General features: G+C 35.1%; 1 non-coding gene across 1 annotated transcript; it reads left to right on the top strand.

Moving 5' to 3' along the window:
- Positions 1-19,100: 19,100 nt before the first annotated feature.
- On the top strand, positions 19,101-19,208 carry LOC124243130 (U6 spliceosomal RNA). Its single transcript, XR_006889626.1, has one exon. It is a non-coding gene; the product is annotated as a U6 spliceosomal RNA (small nuclear RNA).
- Positions 19,209-27,551: the final 8,343 nt, after the last annotated feature.

The raw sequence follows: 27,551 nt of genomic DNA on the forward strand, positions 1-27,551 counted from the left end.
GTCTGCAAAAGTAAAATATTTTATCAACAGCCTGTTAAAACTATTGCCTGGGTCCATTCCACCTTCTCCTGTGACACACTTTGCCTCTTGTCTGGTGGTATTAGTGTGGCCCCAAGAATGTTAGGGTTATGTATCTAAGAGAAATTTAGATTGCCCATATATTATTTTGGATTTAGTGGGTTACCTTATGTGATGGCAGTAACTTTAGTGAGAAATCCCGCTATTCCTAGCAATCCTGGCACATACTGTGCCAACTCCCTGGTGTTGGAATATAAAGCTGCAGGCCTGAGGTCATAACATGACCAGCACTGGAAGAACAGGAGTACTCAAAAAGAGACAAGGTTTGAAATGTACTGAGCCGTAGCTAGTCTTTCAAAAACGCTTCCAACTATGAGACAGGTAAAATTGTTAACAGAGGATTCTGTTCTCATCGGTGCCAAGGGAACAGAGAAGTTTCTACCAGAATAGATTCAACAACACAGCAAAAAACAATTTAAACAGCCACCATACTTGGTTTTCTTCTTTTTCATAGAAATAGAAGGAAATAGATTTATCAGAATTCCTATCTTTGTAGGACACAAACCTGTAGCAGTACTATAAACAGTAAGCGACTGTGTCTGTGAAGCTGCGTGTGTTATGTATCCCGATGTTTCAGATCGTATCTTCGTGCATCTGACACCAATTCTTTTGCTGAAGTCTGGAACTTCCAGACAAAATAGCAGGTAGATCATACCCAAAGCAGTAAATCCTGAAGGGGAAAAGATAAAGTTTTCATAGAAGTGATGAATAGATTCCTGGACTTTTCAATAATCCAGTTAATGAAGAGGAACACATTATATGAATACACTGGGAAAATACTCAAATTTCTGCTGATTTAAGATGAATCACTGACATTAACAAAGATAAGAAACGAATATACACCACTTTAACCTAAGTAACGATGACGTACTGGCCAATATATTTTGTCAGTTTAAGGAATATTTAAAATTAGTCTGCTCAAGAGAACTTGAAATATAAATTCTCTGAAATCTTACAGCTCAAATATGAAAGAAACTTGGTAGATATTTTCCCAAATTTGACAGAAATCCTAAAAACTTATGTGACATTATAAAATAAGTCATAAAGCTCGAAGAAACGTCTTAAAACTATCAGTAACAATAATAAAATTCAATCAACCATTCTATTTTCTCTACAGATAATGATGTAATAAAATTGTTGTCCTAGGAAGAAGTATTCACTCCTAGAATATATAGCCAACAAATGCAAGCAAAAAGTATAGAGTTACCACAAGCTCTTAGTAGTTTATCAACTTTCAAAAGTTTTAATTTTTGAGATTTATTTCATTCAGAAGAAATGTTTTTCCTTCCTAACTTTGTGTTTTTAGTTGTCTATTCTGTTTCTTAAATGGGGAACTCCAAGATAAGGTAAGTCTCAGGCCTCATAAAACCTCAGTCCCTGTGTTTCAATATCTTTTTTCCGCAATTATAGGGGATGACTACATAGTTTATTTTCCAAACAAGGACACTTTTGAGAGTGAAAGTTTCATATAAACAATTGCACATTTTAAACTGGAAAAGCCCCTAAGAAACCAGAAGTAAGTCATCTTACTTACATAAATACTCACAAGATCCATTTCAGATGGTTTGTACAAATAGGGGAACATTGGTCTCTTCTGGGAAATTAGTGTGAGTCCTTGTTATTTAGCCATCAAAGCTACCATCTCATTATGTTTATCTTCTTTCCTTGACTTCCAGGAAACTCAGAGGTAAATTTTGTGCTCAATTCCTATAGATTTCCTTATTTCATTATTTTCTGAATGGTTCTGTAGCCGAAGTTAACCCCAACGCCTTGCAATGTAATTCTCTCTCTTTTCCAGCTTTCATTAAATGGTTATGTAGTTTTAAAAATATTTTCTACCGAATACTGCTGCAAAGCATCTTTCAGAAGTTAGCATTATATAAAGACAATAGTTAAAAAAGAAAAGCCTTTAGAATCATCATAATAACAATAGATATCATTCATTAAATGGTAGCTCTGGCCCAGTTCTTTTAAGTAAATTATTTTTAATTGTTTTCTTTTTTCTTTGTTGCAATAATTTCAAGATCTCATTATCTTCTACTATCATTCACTCATCAAATATAGGATACAATTTAATAATGACCACTTTCTCAAAATATGAATTGTCACCTTCAAAATTATGGATCAAATTCTTTCTTTTGTAGAATGGGGGGAACTTGCCATACACACACCTACGCCTATACATATATACACATATTCTGTTTTACATATGTATATATACTCTCATGTATGTGTACTGTTGTGTGTGTGCATACAGCCTATGTAAATCTTCTTAAAGATACCATTTCCTCTGTGAAGACATACCATGGAGTCCTGATGTTGTGATATTGCTGCGGCAATTTAATTCAATTATCCGCTTGGCATCTTGACTTTAATAAAATCAGTGTAAGTTTCACTCCTGAACAAAAAGACTGCATTCATTTCTGGCCATTGTGTGAGGCTCTTATTAAATCAATGGAACATTATAGCCGTGAAGAATACTGGGGAGTCTTGGCAGGACTGCCAGCCCAGCAGCCTTGCTTGATTTCATGAACCAGGTTTTTTCTGTGCAGGTGGCCATCTGCTTTCCAATTCTACGCTTTGCTAACCATAGGTGCTGTCTTCAGTAAAACCTATCAACTTTCTTGATAGTGTCCATTGTCTTTTCTGGAAGAAGATCTTAATGTGGACTACAAATGATCTCAGTAAGAAAAGTCAAGATGTGAACGAAACCTTTGAACACTGTATTTCCAACATCACATCTGGGAGAATATTGCAGTCTGTGACCACCACGTGTGTGTGTGTGCGTGTGTGTGTGTGTGTGTGTATTGGGTTGAGCATGGAGGAAGGACCAAGTCCTCTTTCAGAACGTCAAGCACATTATCCAGGCTCTTCGTATTCATCAATAATGAGAACATGGAGATTCAAGTCCATTCTAATAACCTTGATAGAGTATATTGTGATTACTCAGAGTACACAAGAAAGAGAAAATAGACTCTTACTTGGTGAGACTTCTCAAACAGTTGTATGGCATGCCTGCTTTTTCCTCCCTTAGCATATTCAGAACAATATTCCACATTGATGGAAATTTCTTTTTTCTTAAGTAATTTTATTGGGATTATAATGGTTTATAACATTGTATGATTTCTAGTGGACGTTATTCTTTATCAATTCCTGAATTCACTTCATTGTGCTCATCCCCAGTAGTCTAATTTTTACCCCTCACCATATGTATGTGCCCTTTTGTCCCTTTCACCCACCCCAGAACCCTGTTCCCCTCTGGTAGCCACTAATCTGTTCTCTTTATCCATGAGTTTGTTGTGTTCCACATATGAGTGAAGTCACTCAGTATTTGTCTTTCTCTGTCTGGCTTGCTTTGTTAAACATCATACCCTCAAGATCCATCCATGTTGCTGTAAATGGGACAATTTTGTCTTTTTTATGGCTGAGTAGTATTCCATTTGTGTGTCTGTGTATATATATATATATATACACCACATCTTCTTTATCCAGTCATCAGTTGATGGGCACTTTGGTTGCTTTCATATCTTGGCTATTGTGAATAATACTGCAATGAACATAGTGGTGCATAAATCCCTTTGGATCACTGATTTCAAGTTCTTTGGATAAATACCCAGTAGTGAGACAGCTGGATCATATGGTATTTCCATTTTTAATTTTCTGGGGAATCTCCATACTGTTTTCAATAGTGGCTGTACCAGTTTGCACTCCCACCAGCAGTGTATGAACGTTCCCTTTTCTCCACATCCTCTCCAACATTTGTTGTTTTTTGTCTTGGTAACTATAGCCATTCTAACCAGCGTGACGTGATATCTCATTGTAGTTTTCATTTGCATTTCCTACTGATTAGCGCTGTTGAGCATCGTTTCATGGGTCTGTTGGCCATCTGTATATCGTCCTTGGAAAAATGTCTGTTCATATCCTCTGCCTGATTGACATTTCTTGAGACAAGTAAACCTGTTTTCTCCTACTTTTCCTATTCTAGGTAAGAAAAATAAACCAAAATAAAGAGGATTAACATGAATGGGAAGAAAATATTGAGATAATATTAATATTCTCTTCACTCTCTTAGTATATGTAGTCCATTAACTGTCACATAACAGTGCCTCTGTGAATATTTTCATATTTTAGTAATTTAAAAAGTTATATTTTCTAGATTTTAATTTTAAGATGGCGAACTGATGTTAAGATAGCAAAATTTTTCTGCCAAAAAGAAATGGGGAAAAACAAATAGTTGAAGAAAACAAAAGACAGCAAAAATATACCAGTACAGTCAAAGAAAATGATTGGAGTGCAGGAAATGAACTTAACAGAAGTTTCAAAATATTGACATGCCTTGGCTTGAGACAGTCCAAGCAGCTCCAAATTCTGCTCAGTTTATGTTAGAAAGAGGGATGCGGATTAGATAAGAAAAAATGTTCCTGGAGTTACCACTAATAATTCCACTCAGGAAAGTAATAGAAGGAGCAGCATGAGCTTTGGGAAACTGGAAGCGGAGGTGGACATTTCCACAGATGTGGAAGCTCCCACCTGCCCTCTCCTGAGTCATTGTAAGAGACAAGGAAAACCGCTGTACTTCCACTTTCTGGTGCTTCTCTGATGGTCATAAAACTTAAGGAAAAGCTAAACACTCCCATATACACTCAGAGCTAATTATTCCCAGTAGACACTGAAAGTGATCAAACAGAACATGAAAGATGTAATAAATAAGTAAGAATTTGAGAGCAAATGAGAGGCAGGCATGGCTTATGAAGATCCTCAGCTACCATCTTCCACACCTCCACCCTCAGATTTTTAATGCAAGTGGCAAAAAACATACTATACATACGGTTCTCTCCTCTATTGTTGCAAAGTGGAAATGATTGGAAAGGTGAGAAAACAATCGAACTGACCATAGTGAATGGGTCAGCTTCTTCTAATTGAGTTAGAGGAATTATCTGATGTCAAAGACTAGTCTCACACTGGACAGGAATACCTCCCAGACACAGTGGCATGACTACAGGTTCAGGACATTTAACAAAGCTTCGATGCAAATGAATGCAGAGACCACAGAGTCCTGCTGAAGCCTCCTGGATCTGCAGCCTCCCCAAACTCCAGCCCATGTCCTGAAGAAATTCAGTCCTGAGCGTGGATTGCAGAGGGAAGACCGATTTCAGATGGGGAATGAATCAAGTAGAATTTACTGCACTGTTTTAGTGCAACTGATGGATCTAGATAGAGCAGCCAAGTTACCAAGTTATGCAAGAACAAGATGAAGAAAAACAAGGCAAAATTTAGACAAAGTTACTGCAGCAAAAAGAGAAAGTGAAGAAAAGGAACATGGCATGTAATGAACAGAAGCTTTATCCTGAAAGAAAACATAAACCAAGGACTCACCATAACTCAAAAACCTTATCAGTCCACAAGCATTCGCTAACAAGGTATCAATTCTGAAAACGCTGGGTTTGTATCTTTAGAGAGATTGCTGAAATACCGTTTGAAACCAGAATTGTTATTGAGGGGGAAAAAAGCAAACGTATATTAAAGGATGAAAAACTACTTAAAAAATGGCCTTTTAATGACAGACGTAGAGTGAAATTAATTAACAAGTTTGCTAGATAATTAGATAATTTCTACCAAATAAGCTGTTATTCATATTTAGGTTAGAAATAACAGCTTGTTTCTCACTATGTTTTTGACACAGGAAGGTCACGATTAAAGAGACACCATAGCTGTCTACATACTACCTTCAAGTTTAAAAAAAATCACTTTCAAAGATGTACAAAATTATTTTTCTCACATTTTCTTTCTCTTCTTACAAAATGAGATTTATGAATAGAATGAGTTTATGTGTTGATTTTGTGAATGTGCCACTGACATATATATACTTTCTATTAATTTCTGCTCATTCTTCATTTTTTCAGATATAATAATAATAATATATATATATATATATATATAATATTAGGAGTGGAAGGAGGTTAGAGTCGTAGAGCCCAGATCAGGATTGTCATTAACTGACTGCCATCTTGAGAAAGGCTCTTGGGTTTTCACTTTTCCCTTATAAGAATACAGCCATTTAACTTTTAAGCTCTCTTTAAAGAAATGAATAAAAATCCCTTTACTTCTCTTATTTTTTATAACTCTCGGATCTTCTGAAAAAAAGCTAATGGTCCAAAATGGGCAGGTTTCTAATAGTAAGAATTGCACTGAACCTAGCGTCAGGAAACTAAGAATTTAGTCCTAGTTCTGCCACTCACTCATCTTATGATGTTGGGAATGTTGTCACTTCTCTGAGTCTCTATTTCCTCTGGGATAAAATTAGACAGTTCAGTGAGGGTTTTTTTTCTTTTTCTATTCTTTCTCCTCTTCCTCCTCTTCTTTGACATCGTTTTAAGCATTAGCGACCTCTTTGAGGATCTTATAAATCTAAGAAACTTCTTCCCACGGAAATGCACATATGCACAATGCTTTGCACATAATTTTAGTGAGTCTCTTTAGGGAGAAGTCCATAAATTCCACATTAAGAACTGCATGAACCAGATAATCTGTCATGTCGTTGCCAGCACTAACATGGTGGAACTCTGTCTCATTATCCTAAGACAACTACCAGGATTTCATTTTGTGACGTCAGAAGATCTTTTCATGACATTAATAATTTACCTTTTTCTATGTTTATTCCCTTGCATATAAATCGGTTAGATGTACATTACTTTGACTGGAATCCAGTGTTAAGTCATTTATTTAAAGATTTCAGGATGTGAAATGAGAGGCAGTATGGCACAGTGAATAAAATCCTTGGCTTATGAATCCATACACCTAAGTTAAACTCTTTCATCTCAAGTGCTCTCTGTAATTTTCAGTAATCACTTTATAGTTTCTTTCATAATAATGATGACAAAACTTATCTCCAAGATTTCTAAGGTGATTTCCTACTTTGAATTTTTATTATGCATTAACAATAGAGGAGCCATAAAGACTGTTTTTGTTTATGCAGATATGATACCACTTGGAATTTTATCAAGCGGTTTATAGTGAACCCAATTTATGAAAATTTCCAGATTTCTTTGGCTGAGTGCACCCAGGCCTGCTTGTGCAGCCAGGGTAGGCTCACCTGAGCAGCTCCAGTGTCTTCTGTGCCTGGATCAGTAGCAGCAACCTCTCAGCCAGCTGAGTCCAGACCACTGCGGCTTGCCTGTGCATGCAGTCCCAAGTTATAGTGCTAGTTTTGTTACCTCACAACTATGGCTGCCTCAGCCACCCCAGAAGTGAAGGCCAGCGTTGCTCACAGCTTCCATTATAACTTCACTGGAGCTGTGGAGACTCTGATTTCACCCACAAATTCCAGATTCCGATGAGACATCGTGCTGTGGGAAAAGAGATTTGGCTTTTTCAGTGACTGTTCGGTGGAGCTACATAAAGTTCCTTGAAGAGGTGGAGAAATTAATGCCCCTGAGGCAAATTTTGAATAGCAAGAAACATGAGATTGGAAGGAGCAAGTAGATAAATTCTTTGTCCTTTTTCCTCTCTGACAGCTTCTCTGGCAACATCCAGAGTGAACAAGAAATCTGTTACATTTCTTCTTTAGCTATCCTCAGTAGGCATCTTTTATCCACTCTCTCTCCTCCCTGCTCCCTGGCCCCTCTCTTTTCACTCTTGCTACCCTGGTATTGCACCACCCCCTGAAGTGTAGCAGGTAAACTTTATCTCGGGTTGCTTGCTAATTTATGAAAAGCTCAGACAGATGGTAACGCCTAAGATCTTCCTAGGCATTTGATTCTAGTCTACAGGGAAATTAGAGGAAAATAATAACAGGGCAAGTAGAGAAAACTGAGCAATCCAGCTTAACTCCAAATTTGAAGTTGATACAAATGTGTGAGCCCATCAATAGTTAAGGAATCTGCAAATGATTTCCAAAGTCTGTAATGTCACTCTCCTATCACATTCGACATTAATCTGACCCTGATATTAATACTCTCTCCAGAGTTTATTATTTGCTATTTATTTGAGGGGAGAGGTATTTTATAAAGAAAGTAGAGAAAATGAAGTAGAAATAGAGTCAAAAAAAGAGGTGATCTGAGAAGTGAAAAAACGATTAAAATTATTAGATGACAGGAAGTTATTAATTTCACATACATCAATGCCAAATTTCTACGGAAGCCTAAATTACATATATTGTGCATACACTAAAACAAAATATTTTTCTGTTTCAAAAATTTGATTTAAGTCCGTATTTTCAAAATAAAATCATCCTGAAGCCCATTGAGTTTTATTCAGTGATGTAATAAAACACAGTATTGATTCATGATGAACATAGAAATGCACCATCTATATTTCCCTGTAAAGAAGGACTTGTTGCCTCTGTCGATGGGAGTCTTGTCAGCAGAAACCCTTCAGCTGCCAGCCTCTTTGGGCGTGCCTCAGTTGCAGAGAGCAAACTCACCCAAGATCATGCCCTTCCTGAGTCAGCGTACTCTGGTGACTGATGGAGAGGCTCATAAACACCTGGCCGTTTGTCCCAATAAAGAATATCTGTGATGAGTGATTTGATCTCCGGAGCTTCCAATGGGGTCAACCAAAGTCGTTGTTAGCTTATATTACACCTCAACTCCTCTCTCTGCCCAATCTTTCTCTCTTCCCCTCACAATGGTAGGTGTTGAAACTGAAGACATCCCTTAATAAACATCATACACAGTAAATTCTACACACTACTCTTCTCCACATTAATTCCTTTCTGTGAATTTGTGTGTGTGTGTGTGTGTGTGTGACAAAGTCTATAAAAGTACTTCCCTCCAGCCTGTTATTTATACTCCTGGCCCCCAAGCAGAGGTGATAATAAAATATTTAAGAATTTGAAAACTCAGATGCCAATCAAAGCAGATACCTCTTGAAAACCCTTATTGTGCATTAACCTTTATTTACTGGTTTGTGTGAAGGTCAGAGGAGAAGCAATCAATATGGAAGTATTTAAACATTTTTGCAACGGATATGGACATCCTGACTCATCCTGCCTGAGTACGAACCCTCCCCTAAGTAAAGTGGGACCATTACAGCCTCAGGATCTTAATATGGAGCCAGAATTAGGGCAGGAACACAGTGCCCTCTATAATTTCAGATTCCTGCTGGAGAAAAAGGCAATGAAATATGTACAGTTTTCCACAACGGCAAAACTCCTCATCATCTGGTAGCCCTCTAATTGACCTGGAGCCCACAAGATTGTCTCTCTTACTGTTGAAAAACACTGTAGCTCTGCTCTGAAGAAGGCCATGCTACCAGCTGCTTCAGCAAAGAACAGGCAGGAAAGTGCCTTTACACAGAGTAGCTAAATGAAAACTGCTTGGCTAGGCAGTGAACTTTCCTGCTGAGAGATTACCTTTAAGTGATCTTCTCTCTTGTTCTCATGGCTCACTGGAATCTGAATCAACAGCGAAAAGAAAGAAGGAAAGAACGAAAAGGAAGGAAGGAAGGAAGGAAAGAAAGAAAGAAGGAAGGTAGAAAGGAAGAAAGAAAGAAGAAAAGGAAGGAAGGAAGAGACAGAGACAGCATGAGAGTGTGAGTGCAAGCAAGTGAAAAATCTCTCTCTCTTTTCCCTTTCTTCTGGATGAAAAGGATCAACCAGAGACCCACATACTCTCTGACAGGAGGAATCAAAATTGTCAACATTAGACATTTGCTACCTCTGTTTCTAAACTAGGAGCCAACACAGTAAAAGTCACTAGAATGAGGGTCGCATTCTGTAGTTAGAAAGCAAGAGACCATTCCAAGGAATTTGAGCAAATGTGCCTTTTTTTCTCCTACTTCTTCTCCCCAAATCCCCCAGTACCTAGCAAATGTGCCTTTGTAAACTAGATTTAATTTAAGAAAAAGCAGAAAACTTAAAAAAAATTAATTCATATCCTCAACAATATGTGGGGACATAGCATATTGATAAAATATTTCGATGAAACAGGAAAAATTGCTTTAGATTTATTAATCCAATTGCTGAATGTACAATATCTTTAGGTGTGAATATTATTGTAAATGAGTAGGATAATGTACTTATTCCTAGGAGGTGAATGTTAACATTTTGGGGGGTTAAGTGTCACATCAAAATGGCTAAACAAAAGGTAAAAGAGTGGGAGTGGAGAGAGACCAAAACAGTGAGAGAAACAGAGGAATTTGGTCAAAATACTATCAAATATGGATTTATCTTTCGAACTTTTCCTTATGTTTGAAAATATTCAAATTAGAACTTAGAAAAAAGAAAATCATAAAATTAATCATAAAGGCAGGAGTAAAAATTAAAAATGCATTCATAATGAATAAATTAACTATTGAACTGTGCATTTTCACGGGAATAAATATCATATATATATATATTTTTTTTTACTCTGAAGTTGGCATTATGATCATAAATAGCTTTAGAAAGTGATTGAAAGAAAAGAGGCCAATTTGGGGACTCATTCTAAAAAGAAGAACAATTTCTACTGTTAAACAAATGAGTTTAAAGCTGTAGAAACTCTATTCTCAGCAGAACTCTTTAAGCCCACCAACTATGTGCCCATATGTAGAGTAATAACTTTGTTTGAACGTAAAGTTAATTTATCTTTGAATTGCACCAATTGAATATCAGTATTATGTTTCAGAATGTGAGCCTGATGGAACTCTTAACTAAAAGAAAAGATAATTTATGCATTTTGACTACATTGCTGAGATATTTGAAGTACTGCTTTTTTCTCCCCACAGCCCTGCAGAATGCTCAGTATAAAACTCCTAGTTACAGTGGAATACTTCAAATGTGAAACAACTTATTTAACAACCTTAATGACACTACAAAAGAAATCCTAACTCCCTCTCCTTGCGCCTGCCGTTCCTTTCATGTAAATCAAAGTTGCGATTTCTCCTGTGAGATGCCAATAATACTGGATGGAAGACATAACAAATTATATTTAATTTTTAAAAATACTACAATGTGAATTGACCGATCAAGTCTTTTCTAAAAGCAGATTTTTGATAAGATAAGAGCATACATAAGTCAAGCATAAGAATCAAAATTTGGAAAGAAGAAACATTTTTTTCTCTAATTAAAAAAAACTCTTTGAGATTGTATTGAGTACCTTCATGAGAAATATTTTGTAGAGAATAATTGCCTTGTAACTTATCATTTACTTAACATCTGTAGTTAAAAAAAAATAAAACATACCTTTTCTGCATATTTAAATCCATTTTAATTGTGAAATATTTTAAACACATTTAAAAATCACAGCCTAATATCAGATTTAATAAATGTTAATATTTTGACGTATTTGTTTCAGATCTTTCAATTAAAGAGCTTATTAATTCTGCAGTTGTAGCTACATTTGTGCCCTATTGATACAATCACCCACTTCCGTTTCCAGAAGTAACAACTGTGCTTAGGTTGATAATTCTTCTTTCCATCTATACGTTCCCCACACCTACATCATTTTATCAATATATAGCATTGATTTGTATGTTCTTAGTGTTTACCATAACAGGTGGCTTGCTTTTTTTTCAGTGAATATTGTTTTTAAGATTTACCTACATGTATTCGTGTGGCTCTATTTCATTAATTTTACCTACAAAATAGCTTCCTATTACATGAACCTACCATAGATTTTTAATCCATCTTCTATTTATTGGAAATAAGATTAATGTCAATATTTTGCTGTTATACAGAAAGCTTCAGTAAACTTCCTTGTACACGTGTCCTTCTGCAGATGTGCTAGATTTCCTCTAGTCTATAGAGAAGAATCTGTCTAGAGGTGGAAGTTATGAGTTGTAGAATATGTGTGTGTGTATCTTTGATATTACTAAATATTCCCACTATTGTTATGCAAAGTAGTACCCACTTATACTTCCACCAGAAACATACGAGGTGTCCAACATCCTCAAAAACACTTAGAATTGTCATATTTTGGAATGTGTGACAATGTGACACAATGAGAATGATAAAACAGTATAATGAGAATGGCATCTCATCAATTTTTAAATTTGCAGCTCCATTTTTGCAACTGAGGATATTTCCGGATGTTTATTAGCCTTTGTCTGTTCACATTCTTTCATAATTTTACCCATTAGATTGTCTTACTTGATGATTGATACCATTTCTTTGTATATTCTAGATACTAATCCTTTGCCAGTTATTCGGTTGCAAATAGCTTCTGGTTGAGTTGGTCATTTACCTGTTTTATGTTGTCTTTTGTCTGGAAAAGTTTATGAATTTTATTGTTATCAAATCTATCCATCTTTTCTTTTTTATTTTTTCTTTTGCAAGAAATCCTTACAAATCCGAAGGTTATAAACATATGCTCCTTTGTTAAGGGCCTTATCATTTTACTTCACACATTTGGATCTTTAGTCCATCAGGGACTTGTTCTATGAGTGCTACAGAAATCTAACGTGTCCCCTGCCCCATGAATAGTCCCTTTTCCCATTAGCCTTCTTTGAATAGGTCATACTTGATCTCCAGACAGTGCTTCTGTCATATATAATCTCACATTGTGATTGGGTCTCTTTCTGCGCTGTCTTTGGCCTGTTGGTCTAACTATGGTCTTTTCCAGAAGGAGTAACAATTTTCTTGTTTTGGAGGAAGGCTAGCCCTAAGCTAACATCTGCCACTAATCCTCCTCTTTTTGCTGATGAAGACTGGTCCCTAGCTAACATCCGTGCCCATCTTCCTCTACTTCCGCGTCCAGGATCCAAACCGGCAAACCCGGGCTACTGAAGCAGAGCACATAAATTTAACCACTGCGCTGTGGGGCCAGCCCCAGGACCAGCAACAATCTTTTAATTACTATAGTTTCATAACAAATTCTCTCCCTCTATTCTTCTTTTAAGTTTAGCTGTTCTTCATCCTTCCATCTTACATGTGAATTTTAGCATTAGCTTGTTGAATTTTAGATTCAACTTGGACATTGTTAAATTTTGACCAAGAAATTCACAAAATAATAAATCACAAATGATCAATAACCATTTTAAAAGTTATTCTAACAGATATTCAACAAAAGTGTGAGGAGTCTCAGTCTTCATGAGCACTGTGAGAGCATTTGTTAACCGGAAATCTTTGCTATGTGTTGATGATTTGGCCTTGGGATTTCTTGTTTTATTCGAAGTATAACCATAGAAAATGATTTCATTTCTGGCAAACAAACCTCTTCAGACCTATGCAGCAATAATTCCCTTGGTTTTAATCTTCAATTACATATATTTGCAATATATTCCTGCTGAGAAAATTACCAAACTGTATGTTTTATAAAGTAGCAAATCTTTTTTCAAAGCAAAATAATTGTAGCCGCCCCTGACACAGGAAGGGTTAATAATCAGTGGAAAAGGCTTGCCAACAAACTGTGACCCGGAGGTGAGAAGGCCGGTTAGCCAATGACGGGTAAGACATCCGGGGCGGGGTGGGGGTGGGGGGGGCAACCTAAGCAGGCGGTGGCTGCCCAGGGACACAGATGGAGAAACGATATCGATATGGGGAGCAGGAGGGACCGTTGCCTAAGAGACCTTGCCTGCTCCGAGATAAAAATATAGGAGCACAGCAAAAACATGATAATATCAAAACAGAGGCCAAGGGAGGGCTCCTTGAGAAATCACTAAGAATTCTTGGCATTCGCTAATTACTTCATCCAGAACACCTGTGTATGTTTAACAGATGTAAGTTATGTATATATTGAAACGCTGGTTATAATAAACTCAGAGTGGCCATCAGCCCTCTCCGCATCTATCCTGATGTGTACATTGGATTGCGACACCGACAATAATGAAACATCATATTTATTTAAAACCTAACCTAGTACAAAATCAAAACGTTGCATACGATGTTTTGCATACAATTTGGCATAATGCTAATTTTATATTAAATTTTGTCTGTATTTTTTTACCTTCACAATCTTTGTTAATTCATCCCAGGAATGATGACTTTTGCAAATCAAGTCAAACATGCTTTTCACATAAAATTTTCAGATTGGCACGTCATAGCCACTTCAGGATCTTACTTTGAAAAATGTCTCAAAAGCCTTGTCAGCCCATAGGCTGCTGGGTTAATGTCTAATAGCAGTGATGAGGAATCTAATTCTGGAATTTCTTTAGCTGAAAATTAAAGTTCGAGGTACAGTGATAAGTACTATGAAGACTCCATTAACCTGCATGTTACTGTATATTTGCCATTGCAAAAAAAAAAAAAAAGGACTTGTGTGCTGGTGGTTTTCAGGACAGGTGAGTGGACTTATTCAGGGGACAATATAAATAGCAACTTCTGCCAGCTCTATATCAGATGTTCTAAGAGAGACAGAGCTTCTGCAAAATGAAGAAAATCTATATACAAATTATGAGAGCACATCAAAATCAATTAAGTAGGCATAGCATGGACATGGCCTCTAGATATGAACTTTAGAGAAAACTGAAAGATCTATTTTATTTCATAAGAAGACAAATATCCCTGACAAGGGGGTCTTACAGGTTCTGCTCATATAATTCCTATAATGAAATCCTGACTTGCTTGATTTAATTAGAAATTATTGAATGGTTTCTACATAGTCGGTACTCTGTTAAAAGCCACAACTACAAATCCCAATGGTGTGTGTGTGTGTATTAGTATTATACCTTGTTTCAGAAAGCATTTGTACCTGCATATAAGGATTTATAGTGTATACAAAAATTTCACAATGAATGAAAAACAGACAAATAAAAAGGCAAAGGGTAAAATTAATCGTAACTACAAAGGTGGCGAATATAAATAGTTATGCCATAAAGTCCTCTTCACTTCTCCAGGTAGGTCACTACATGGCAAGAGGTCAAACACATCCATTTGCATTAAACTGAACATTTCCTTAGGTTGAATTTCTAGAAGAATAACTTAGGAAAGTCTATAATTGTTCCGAACACTTTTGACTAATAATGCCAAGTTGCCTTCTGCAAAGGTTATTAGATTTAAAATCCTGTCATCATTGTATGAGTATGTCCACTTTCCTATATGTTAACTAATTCTGTATATTATCATTCTTTTAATCATTGCCTTCCTAATTAAATAATATATCATTTTTATTTTCATTCTCATGGTTATTAAAGTAGTCAAAAATTGTCACATAATGTTGGATTTAATATTTGGTGACTTGCCTCTTGGAAACCTTAACTGTTTTCTTTAACTGAGATGTTTGTTATTTTTTTAGTGAAGCACATAAAGTCTTTAAATAATAAAGACATTATATAATATATAAGAAAAATAAGCTATTTCCTGTCACATGTGTTGGAGTACTTTTTTCCTCCTGTTGTGGATAAATTTTTAAACAAATTTTTATATTCTAATAATGCTTTATTTTTATTTAGTTTAATTCACTAATCATATCCTGTGTCATTTCTGCCATTGTCAAATTCCACGGGTTTTATTCAGACCAATATTAGACAAATACCTATGTATATTTTCTTATGCATAATGTATAAGCATAAATGCATAAATTAAAAGTTTACATTTAAATTTGCATATACATTCATGTTGAATTTACTTTGGTATAAAATGTAATCTGGGAATCTTAGTTTGTTTATGTTTCCAGATGGTTAGATTATTATACTAATACCAATCCTTAAACAATCATTCAGTTCTTCACCGAGATGAAATGTTAGACTTACAATTCTGCTTTGAATTGTTTATCCTGTTTGATTAATAATATTATAACGATGCTAGAATTTCTGCTTTAATTTTTAGAGGTTGATAAATTTTTCAAACTTTTATTATGCTTTCTTGATAATATTTTTTCTTCGGTGTTTTGAACTATTTAGTCAACAGCCATTTTACTAGGTACTGGGAATTAAGTAGTAAACCAGAAACATATCTATATTGAGGCTACATTTTAATTTGAAAAAAAATCACTAAACAACTAATTACCTAATTAATTATTTAATTGTGAACTCAACTAGTACAGGGAGCAAAGAGAGCTACCAAAAGTATCTACAAAAGGTGAATATGAAAAAGTTCATTTGAGAAATAGATTTTGAAGACAAACTCTAAAGGATGAGAAGGAATTAGTAATAAAAGGAGTAGTAGCAGTGAATTTTTCAAGCAAAAGTTAACAGCAAGCATGTGCGAATGTCATAAGAAGATAAAGAAGAATGGCACATTTGAGGAATGTAAAGACTACTTGATTGGCTGCAGCTGAGAAAGCAAAGATGAGAGTGGATCAAGCTGAGACTGGTGTACCGAGACCATGTCATTCAGAACTCTAAAAGCCATGTGAAGAATTTTATTTATTTTTCTGAACAATGACAAACTATTGAGAGGACTTAAGAAGGAGAGAAATGTTATGAGATCGGTCTGGCTTCAGTATGAAGAAAGAATCAGGAAAGAAGAAGTGTGGATATAGTGGGACTGTTTACAAGGTTGTTGCCATGGAGATGATGGTGGCTTAGAATAGGCACATGACAGTAAGGCGAGAAGAAGACATGTTAAAGAGATGCTTAGGAGGGAGAATCAAAAAGGATTCATGGATTTAGTAGATGTAAAGAATAAGAGAGTAAAGCATCAGGGATGTGTTTTAGGACTCCGGGAATGTGAAACAAAGCAGAGGCTAGTGACATTCACTGTGAGGGAAGAGAACCAGGTCTTATTATATATTTAACTTTATTAGTCTATAAAAATCAAAAGAATGCTACATATTTAGAACTAAGAAGTGAAGTTTCAAGGAGTGATATGTATTAAGGAGTCAGCAGCAAGTGGGTAACCAATTAAACTATGTGGTGGATGAGGGAGCTTATCTTAAAAAAGGGTGTAGTGAGAAAAAAGGGCCGAACTGAAAGCTTAAGGAATTTCAATACTTACAGTTTAAGTACACAAAAAGAAACCGGCAAAGAAATTTGGCTTATAATGATTAGAGACATAGGAGAATGTGAGAGGAGCCAAGAGAAACAAGAACAAAACAATAAAATACTGCTAATTGAACAAATGAAGGAAAACAAGAAGAAAGCATAATTACTGAAAATCAGAAATGTTAAGCAGGGTGTTAATCCAAAAGAAAAAAAGAAAAAATTTTTAGACTCATAAGAAATAAATTTGCTTGCCTCTGTGAAAAAAAATATGAAAACCTGGAAGAAATAAGCAATTTTTTAGAAAAAAACACAATTTACCAAACCCAACTTTTGAAGAGAACAACGTTTAAAAAGATCAATTTCCATAAAAGAAATAGAAAATTTTGTCAAGCATCTGTTGCCAAAAACTACTAGTCTAAGACTATTTTCCACAGGAAATTTCTACAAAATCAAAAAAAAGCAGATAATTTCAACGCTATTTAAACAGTTACAGAGCATAAATCAAAAAGGAAAACTTCAAAGTTCTGTGAAATAAGAACAACATTGGCATAACACTTATAATAAATTGTACCCAAAAAAAACCTAGCGATAAATTTCAGATGTTGATATTGATTAAAAACATCCACATAAAATATTATCAAACAGAATCCTAAGAAATACATTATGATTGTTGTAATCTTTATTCTCATAATACAAAGGTGGTTCAATATATGGAAAACCATTATCAAAGTTCATAATGTTAAAATATTTAGGGAGAAAAATCATAATCATCCCCACATATCCTAAAGAGGCATTTAACAAAACTAAATTTCTTTTTTGATAGAATATAATTAATAGACTAGGAGTAAGAGTATACTTTCTTAAAAAATGAAAAATATTTCTAATTCAGTCCAAAAGTCATCTAACCAAAAATCCAGTATGGTGCTTTCTGAGGAAAGATGAGGTTCTTTGAAAGGCAAGAATAAGAAAAGGAAGTCCACTATCATTATTATTATTTAGCAATTTTCTAACCAACATAATCAGAAAACAGAAAAAATAAAAGTTGTAAACTTTGAAGGTGAGACTTAAAACCATCCCTATATGCAAATGATATGACTGGAGAATGATATATTGGGGGAGCCCGATATAATTAACAAATATCACTGTAATCAATAAGAGACCTTGGCAAGCTAGCAGAATAAAACAATTAATACAATTAAAACAAATGCTTTCATATATACAAACAACTTGTTTGTAGTTAAAATGGAAGATAAAATTTCTAGTAGCAAGAAAAAGTACTAAATACTTAGTAATAAACTTAACAAAACTATGGAGAAATTTTTAACATACTTCTGACAAAAGAAGACTGGCAGTAAAGGAGTCTTTAAGAATATTTGAATTAAAAACAGCGTTGTTTGATAGGGATATTTAGCATCATAAAGATATCAATTTTCCCTAAGTTAATTTTAAATTTAATATCATCCTGATAAAAAAGTAAACTATTTCTTAAAATAAATTGCTGATGCAAAATCATATACAGAAATTTTGTAAAGTAAAAAACCTTGAAATTTATAAAAATAAGAGTAATAGTGGGAGATTAGCTCTCATTAATAGTAAAACATTATAACCCTTAGTAATTAAAACAGTGTGGTACTGGCACATGAATATACAGTTCAACAGAACAGAATAGAAATTTCAAAAATAGATCTCAAACATATTAAAAATTAGTATCTGATAAAGTTCTCTCATACCAGTAGGGATAAAATTGCCTATTAAATAAATGGTTTTGGTACAAAAATAAGGTCAGAGCTATAACAGGGTGAATTCCAAATGATTCAAAGATTTAAATGTAAAGAAATGAGTTCATAAAAGCTACCAGGAGAAAAAAGAAAAAGAAAAAAAAAAAAAGATGCTCTATAATATCAACGTGGGAAAAAGTCTTTCCATAACTCAAAAGTCAGAATCCACACACAAAAAGGAAACCACCAGACACAACAAAAAACACCTCTACTTGGCAAAAATTACCATACTGAACATCAAAGAATAAATGATAAACTGGGAAAAATACCGGTCACATCACAGCTTATCTCTTTAATATATAAAGAATTCTGTAAAATTGTTAAATAAAGAGATAGAAAAATGGGCAAAGGATATGAATAGGATTTTTATGAGAAAATCAAAATTCTGCAAATGGCTTTTAAACTTATAAAAACACGTTGATTTCACTCATAATAATGGAAAGGCAAATTATAGGTAAACTGAGACTGCTCACGTCGGCAGCACCTATACCAAGAATTGAAGTGACACAGAGAAAATTAGCATAGTCCTTGTTCAAGGATGACATACGAATTTATGCAGCTTTCCATATTAAAATAGACAAACAAATGAAGATACGATTTTTAAGCATCAACTTGACAAAAATCCAAGAATTTTGTAACACACTCACTGGCAAGTCTGTGAGGAGTAGAATTCTCATTCATTGCTGGTGAAAGTGTAAATTAGTACAGTCTCTATGGAGGGGAATTTTGAAGTATCTATAAAAAATTATAAGGTATATACCCTGTAAGCAACCAATTCTACTTTTAGGCATGTATCTTACATACATGTTCTTATACATAGAAAATGATGTATGTACAAGGTCATTCATTGTGGTATAGCTTGTAATAGCAAAGTTTAGAAACAAACTATCTGTCCGTTAAGAACACCTTAAATATTTTATGAGATATCCTACACAATGGAATACGATACACTGTGCATGTTGATCTGGAAAGATCTTCAAGACACATTTTTAAGTAAAGAATACAAATGTAGAAAAGTGTGTATAATACGGTACCATTGGTGTAAAATACAGGAAATAATTCATTCATATTTGCTTTTATATACATAAAAACCTGTCTGGAAAGACACACAAGAATCTAACACAGTAAAGCATGTTTAAGAGTGTACTGGGAACTGGACAAATAAGAAACAAGTAGGGAGGAGACTTTGCATTGTATAACTTTTTATATTCTCTGAGGTTTGAAACTTGTGAATTTTATTGTAAAAGTAAAACATTTAAAGAAGATTGTTCGGGAATAAAGAGAAAAAGATTTACCTGTCCTGAATGGGAACATTCCTCAATCTGATTGGTAATAGTCATTACACTCGCTAAAGATGCTGAGGGACAATAGCTTGTGTCCAAAGGAAGGTTATGATTCTACAGAGGATCTGATCTTGCCAAGAGTGATGGATCTGCTACTGTGTACTTATCAAGACAATATTTCAAAGACTTGATAAGAATGGCTCTTACTGGACCATAATCTTACTCATCACAGCTGAAATTGACAACAGGTTCAATATTCTACATGTCTTCTTAAAAATCACAGAGAATGGTATTGCAGTGCATGCATCCACTTAGTTGAGGACTGTGTATAAAGCACACTGTTGGACTCTACTTTCAAGGAGCTTACGTTCTTCAAGGGTAAATAAGCCCTATATGTAAATACAAATAACTACTAATTATGTAGGAAGTACAAAAGGTTATGAGAGAGAGAGAGTGCCATAGGTTTTAGAGGAACCAGAGATGACCTCCGGCTGGAAAACAAGAAGGGAGAGATCAAGGGAGATCCAGCATTTAAGTGAAATAAGAAGGCCAAGAAGATCTGTGAGCCAAACAACATTTCAGATGGAGAATATAACATGAAGACAGGAAGAGAAAAAGAGGGCGGGGAGAGGGAAGAACAAATAGTTCAATGTGGCTTAAGAATATGGTATTTGCAAAGTGGAATCATTGAGCGCAGATTAGAGGGCCCTGAGTTGAAGGCTAAAGAGTGTGGATTTTACTTCATGAAACTGGGAAGGTTCTGGAAGTTTAGGAGAGTAGGAATAACAGCATTCAGTTAGCCCCTTAGTAAGCTTGACCTGGCAATAACTTTGTAGGATGGGCTGGAGGAAAAAGTTGCTCATGGGGAAAGGATAACAAGTAAGACGCTATTGGAGAAGTCCAAGTGAGACGTAATTAGAATCATGACATGGAGAATGCAAGGGAACAGACAAGTGGCATCATGTGGAGGTGTGAGGAAGTAATAGGGAATCAATAAATATCTGTTGTATGAACAGATGATTACATGGCTGAATAAGTGAATGAAGCCAGACAGGTAGAAGCAAGAAATAAGGAGCTAAATTTTTTTCCTATTCCTCACTCAAGGTATTAGTCAAGCCTGCATCCAGTTCTCTCTTCAGTCTTTTCTCACTTCCTGACACCCTTAGAGGAAAGGCAGAACAAACATCCTGTCACTGGACCGGGAAAGGGAAATCCTAGTAGTTTCTCTGATCAATGAGGAAAGGCTAGAGTGCATTGCAGAAGGGCTGTGGCTTCATAGGTCTACATACAGTGGATTCTCAGTTACCTCAGAAGGGATTTGGCCTAGTTATTTTTCTTGTAGCCACAACCTACTAATGGCTAGAGAGATACATTAGACCAAATCAGGAAATGGAGGCAAGGATAAAGGATACTCTGATTCCTCTGTGACTATAGAATTGAATACTGGATGTCGTTCACATATGGATTGGAAAACAGAGGTCTGAGGAAAGAAGAGAGGAAAGAAAGATTTTAAGAAGGAAGCAAGGAAAGAAAGAAGGGAAAGAGAGAAAGAGGAAGGAAGGAAGGAAGAAAAGAAGGAAAGAAGGAATGAGGAAAGGAAAGAGGGAGGAAGAAATGAAGAAAAAGAAGGAAAGAAGGAAGGGAAAACATTGTTTTTAAAAACTTCTGTTGAAAGATTTATAGACATTTACCCCTAATGATCAAATGAAGTAAGTACTATAATTTTTAATTTTATAGATGAATCACTTGGATTATTATTATTACTACTATTATTATTGTTCTTATATCTCAAGCTTTCTTATAAAGTCACTCCCTTGGGCAGCGGGTCAGTGTGCAATAAAACTGATTATAGCAAGGAAATGCAATTGCTGTGTGAACATGGACTGTTTGGGAAAAGACAATTGGATTGATAATACAATTTACATATCCTTCTTAATTCAACTGATGCTGCTACGGGGAACTGCACTTTTAGCAGTCATTGTCGGATCTAGTTTCTATGGAAATTTTAGGTTGCTGCCATTGGATAAAGTCAATGATGCCATGGAAACAACATCCTTGATAGTGGCAAGTTTCCTCTTTGGAGGTATGACTTGCTTTTTTCCTGAAATGTAACACAACCCACTGACAAATGATAAGTTCCGCCATGGACACACACAGTGTAAACTATCTATGCTGCAGTTCTTCTCAAAGTTACTGTACAGAAGGGAATTACATATCTAAATAATAATTTTTCAGTTAAAGGATGAAGAGAAAGAAAAATAACATAATAATCAATCAATATCAGGCAGACTGTCTTAATCTAAACTTAGTCATTAAATCCACACCTAATGTATAGATATGTTCTTTATGTGGACTTTCCTCCCTTATATATATGAGATATCCTAGTAAGGCAGAGAAACCCTCTCGCCCTCTCCATACTCTTTCACGACTGTTTGCCACTCCACCCCACAGTCCAGATTCCACAGTGCTAAGAATTGCAGCTGTTTGCTGAGGTCTTAGTCTTCAGTTTGCAACTGGCTACCGAGTGGAGGGGTTACCAGCAGATAGAAACTATGTATAATGAAGCATGGAGTGAGAAGAAGTATTTCTTTATTAAAATATTTGTTGTGTAACTTCAACTAATACATGTCACCTACTGAATAAATGATATTTTCATTATAAACAAATATTTTGAATTATTTCACAATGTATTATCTATATGTATAACAATGGTTAACCTGCCAACTGGATCAGCTCTTGGATAATTGAAAGTTGATACGTGATGGTACAAAGAATCCTGGAGTATTCATAGCAAATGTCTTGTAGATGTTCTAGTCTCTAAATGCCCTCGATAAAAGAAGGAGGAAGAAGGAGTCAAGTGGATTGAATGCAGTGACTAGCAGGCAAGTGGAGTCCTATGTCTTCCTCCAGGTCTCCTGTTGTTCCCTGGTGTCTCCACTGTTCTTGGTAGCAGAGGCTTTTTGTGGCAATCTGGTATTAACAGGAGAGGCTAGAACACATGTTTTAGAACACCGCATGGCAAGACACTGCTTTAAGCTAGAGGATAAAGTCACTTGGTTCTTTTTTATTTTTTTGGTAGAGGGGAGTGTTAATGGATATTATGGAAGAGCTAAAGGCCTTGAAGCCATCCCTTAGTACAACTACTGCTTCTCTGACCACCGCTCTCCTATTTCATAAGGTTCATCTCAGCTCCATTTTGATCTGATTTATAAAAATAAAAAATAAAGTATGAATTATTCAGCTTTCCTCAGATATAATGCAAATGAAAAATGAGATGAGTTAATTACTTAATTAAATTAATAAGTTAATTAATCTCTCATGAACATAATGAGACTTTTGACGTTTCTCTATCAGGTCCAGTGGAACCCTGAGCATGCTTCAGATTGATTTATGTGGTTATTTTGGTGCTGGCCTGTCCCAAGAAGTCTACTCCTGTTAGATGAGTTTCTTACTCCATTTCCAATGTGAAGAAACTCAAGGGGATAGAATTCCTTTGGGCATTAAAACATGGTGGTCTCTTCTGTTATCTTAAGTATTTGGATGGGTCACTGCTACCCAAAGGTGAATGTGCCATCCTGCTGTGGGCGAGTGAGCTGTTACCTCCAGGCAGGGGTTAATAATAAACACCAGGTTATCACAGTGAAGGCAGGGTGTAGGACTCAGATGGACAAAGAAATTTATAAATCAATGAGGACATTTGGATGTGAACCCTGAGAATCAGTAATCCCTGAACTTCTCCATCAAGTGCTTTAGCCTTTGTTCAAAGGAAAATTGGTCTTAACTGACATTTATTTGGCTTGTTTTCAGAACTCTTTCGTTGGTTCTATTTTTTTGGAGTTTTGCACAACTTGGAGTTTTATTCTAAAAACCTTTCTCAATTTTTGTCAGAAGATTAAGTTATATTTGTTACTTGACAGAGTAGCATATGTGCCCTGGAGTTTTGGTGATGCCGGGGTAGAAATCAAGCTTTGTGTTTCTTCCAGCTCCCCTCATTGTGCCTGCCCTACCATATGCACATATATCTTCTTTGTGTTTCTTCTATCTCCAATGGGCATAAACAGTATGAAGAGCCCAGTTAAAAGATCCTTCTCAATCCCTATCTAAAAAAGGGACAAATATGAGTGAACAACAAGACCAGGAAATAATCCTCCTCAAACTGCTGCCCAGAATTCAAACCATAATGTCTTGAGATGATGCTTCATCAAAGCTGCATTGGCCTTGACATGTGAGCCTCCCTGGGCAGTAGTCCTGGGTGGATAAAAAGGCTAATCACACTGCACTTTTGGAAAGAAAAATAGGAGCGCTATGTAGTGCCAGTCCATGTATCATCAATATTTTCAGGACAAGGGAAATGTCAAGGCTAAAATACCCTTCGGCTATCTATAAAATAATGTAAGCCAGATACACAGTCATGGCAGAGTTTTGAAATATTATTCAATTCTTTTCCCCATCGGGAAAAACCAAAAAATATATTTTTCTGCTCCACATTTATCAAAAAGGGTGCGGAATTAAAAGTAAAAATATGGCAACAGTCTGGTATCCTGTCAAATTTAATCTGTGTACAATAGTCCAATCTTTTCCACAAAAATGCATTGTACTTAAATTGGAAAGCTATGTCAGTAAGGTATTTGATTTTTCTTCCTTCCAGGCTATTATCCTGCTTTGTATACTTGCATTATTGAAACCACAAGAGACAGTGTTAATTAGCTATTGCAAATCTTGTAAATTAACTCTTCTGTCATTCGAAAAATGGAGAACTACTGCAGATTGAAGATGTTTTATTTCAATTTTTCCTACTTTAATGAATTTTAAAAAGATTTACATTCACGTGTAGTATATAAAATTACGGAAATACAGAGGCCTAGGTATATATGGGATGAACAACTTTTGACAAATTATTTGAGCCTCACCTGTTATTGTTCAACAGGTGGTAGAATTATGAATAGTACTTCCTCTTCTTGACCTAAGAGCCATGTTTAACATCATCACATCTATTTTATTTTTGTTACTTCCATCATAGAAGAATATATAGGTTTATTGCTGCCAACATACATTTTGAACAGTGGTAATGCTCTATAATTTGAAATTACTTTTTCAGATTAGAATTAGCATAAGATTTTTTAAATGAAATCTTTTATAATGGCTGTCTTACAGTTTTAAAAAAGTCATTTAAAACCATTAGAAATTGCCACCAGAGATAAAGACTTTAACACATCTCTGAAGAATTTTTCTATATATATTCACATGTATAAACAGAGGATACAAAGAGCTCTATCTTTAAACTGATTGTGGAGAAAAAGTCCTGAAAAGACGTTCACAACATATCAATGATATTCACATAACTTCTACATTTACCTATCTATCACTAAAAGGACAAAATCTTGCTAACCTAGACTACTTACGTATTACTTCCACATTCAAAGACATCATGTTAATAAGGTTCAGTTAGTAGTCAAGCTTTCAATTCTAAGAATTATAGAAGAGAAGGCAGATGATGGGGATGATTTCCTATTCTTCCCTTTTTTTCTTATCCACACTGAGATGCCCACCCGCCATTCATGAGCTGGTGCTAATACTCAGCACCTTGACTTAGAAAATCCTTATGAATATTATTACAAAACAAAACCAGATCTTATCAAATTGAGACCTCTGAGCATAATTAGCAACTACATCGCTATGTGAAAAAAATATATAGATCTGGATGTCAGGAAATGATCATGCAAATTAGGGTACTCAGATAAATTCACAAGGTTCTTTTGCTTCTTCCGTATTGACATGGAGTTCACCTCATTCCAGAAGTGATGCCTTCTTCAATTAAAAAATAGCAATTGTTCAGTTGGAAGAAACCTTAGAGAGAATTTTATCCAGTGCACACTTGCCTGTGTTGTAATGAGGAAATCGAAATCCAGAGAGATTAATCTCAGAGCTGGCAAAGATCTCCTGGACTATATTGTGGTGGTTTCCCAGTAGATTTCTTTCTTGATATGCAACTGTAATATGCAAAGGTGTATTTACCATGAACATATTGAAACTTAAGCTGCAAGTTCTCTCACTGGAATAGATCTCCCTCTAAGGACTTGAGAGAGGCCTAGAAATTTTGAACTGGTGAATTTGTAAAATTTTATTGCTGTCCCAAGTTGTATAAGGTTCAGGTTCCACAACACTTGGATCCTCTCCTGCTAATATAGATATTTCACAGAGTTTCATATTGTTGTAACTTATTAACTCTTTATTGGGGTTGAATAGAGTGAAGTACATTTTTTTGGCAAAAGTCCAGCCAAGTAAAAGTCTAGACTGGGTCATTAGGGACTTTTCCTTCTTAAAGTGTCTATTTCAAGGCATTCTCATTGCTTATGAATGAAAATTTCTTCTTGTTTCATAGGAACCCATTTCTTACCACCAATCATTAAAAAAAATCTAATATCAAAATAGCTTTAGAATTCACACACTTTCAAGTCGATTTAAATAAAAACAGTGATTTTGTTATGTGGTGCTATACATAAAGGTGATAAACATATATTTCAAGACTAAGAGTTTATCTCATACTTAGTGATTTTTTTTATATTGAAATAAAATTTTGACTTATGTACAAATGAGAAGAATTGCAAAGAAAGTAGTTCTTCCTGTTTATTTCATTTTCTGGAGTTTCTCATTGTTCATTGTTTATTTGGCAGAGAATTTAGAGGCCTTTGTTAATAAGGTCATCCTGAAGTATTGTTCTATAACCAAGATGAAAATATTTTTCTTCTCAACGGCCTACACTTAACACTTAATTTTAGTTCCATGATTGATAGTATGAGATGCTTCAACATTTTGCACATTATAGTATGACCAGAGTATAAGATCAATGAAAACAAAAACAAGAAAAAGAAAAAGGGTTGGCATAGCTTGATGTAAATTTTGAAACCAAAAACAGAAGATTTCCTGACTATTTGAAGAATGAAAAAAAAACATGTGTACGTGTATTCTAATTAGTCATAACATATTTTAAAGGATTTTTACTTAAGAAAATCATAGACCTTTTCTTTAAGGAATTCTCCAGCCCTTTGAGAGTTTTGAAAAATATACCTTATCTTAAACGATATAAATCAATAAAATCTAATTGGATATTATCAAGTTATCCATCCTCCAGATGGCAGAATCCTCCATCCTATAGATGGCACAATTGTAGAAAAATACATCGCTTTGGTAGAAAAATAAAATTTGAGGAAAAAAAACTGTTTGAAGTGAAAACATCTATTTTATTCTAAAATAAATCCAGTGGTACCTTTGGGAAAAACTCAAATTCACTGGTCTGCAGTCATCCATTCCATAAAAAAAGAGTAGATTAGAAGAGATGACATTTGGGGAACAGCTTTTCACAGTACTCTAAGGTTCTTTAATACGTTAATAAATATTCCTGGGGTAGAGAGTAAGGACCTCTGGCCATTAATATTTTGGGAAATTTTTTAACACCCTGAATCTCTTCTTAGAGAGTTCTAGAAAACTTTTATAGAAATTTTGCAGTAAAGAAATCCTTTTTCTTCCTTTAATCTAGGATTCTCCCAACATTATTATCCTTGACCTTGTTTTCTCTGAATATCTTTTAATATAATTGTAGTGGAGTTCTATCTAACAAAACTCAAGATAAACA

This window comes from Equus quagga, chromosome 7 (genome assembly GCF_021613505.1).
Source record: "Equus quagga isolate Etosha38 chromosome 7, UCLA_HA_Equagga_1.0, whole genome shotgun sequence".
Classification (NCBI taxonomy): Eukaryota; Metazoa; Chordata; class Mammalia; order Perissodactyla; family Equidae; genus Equus; species Equus quagga.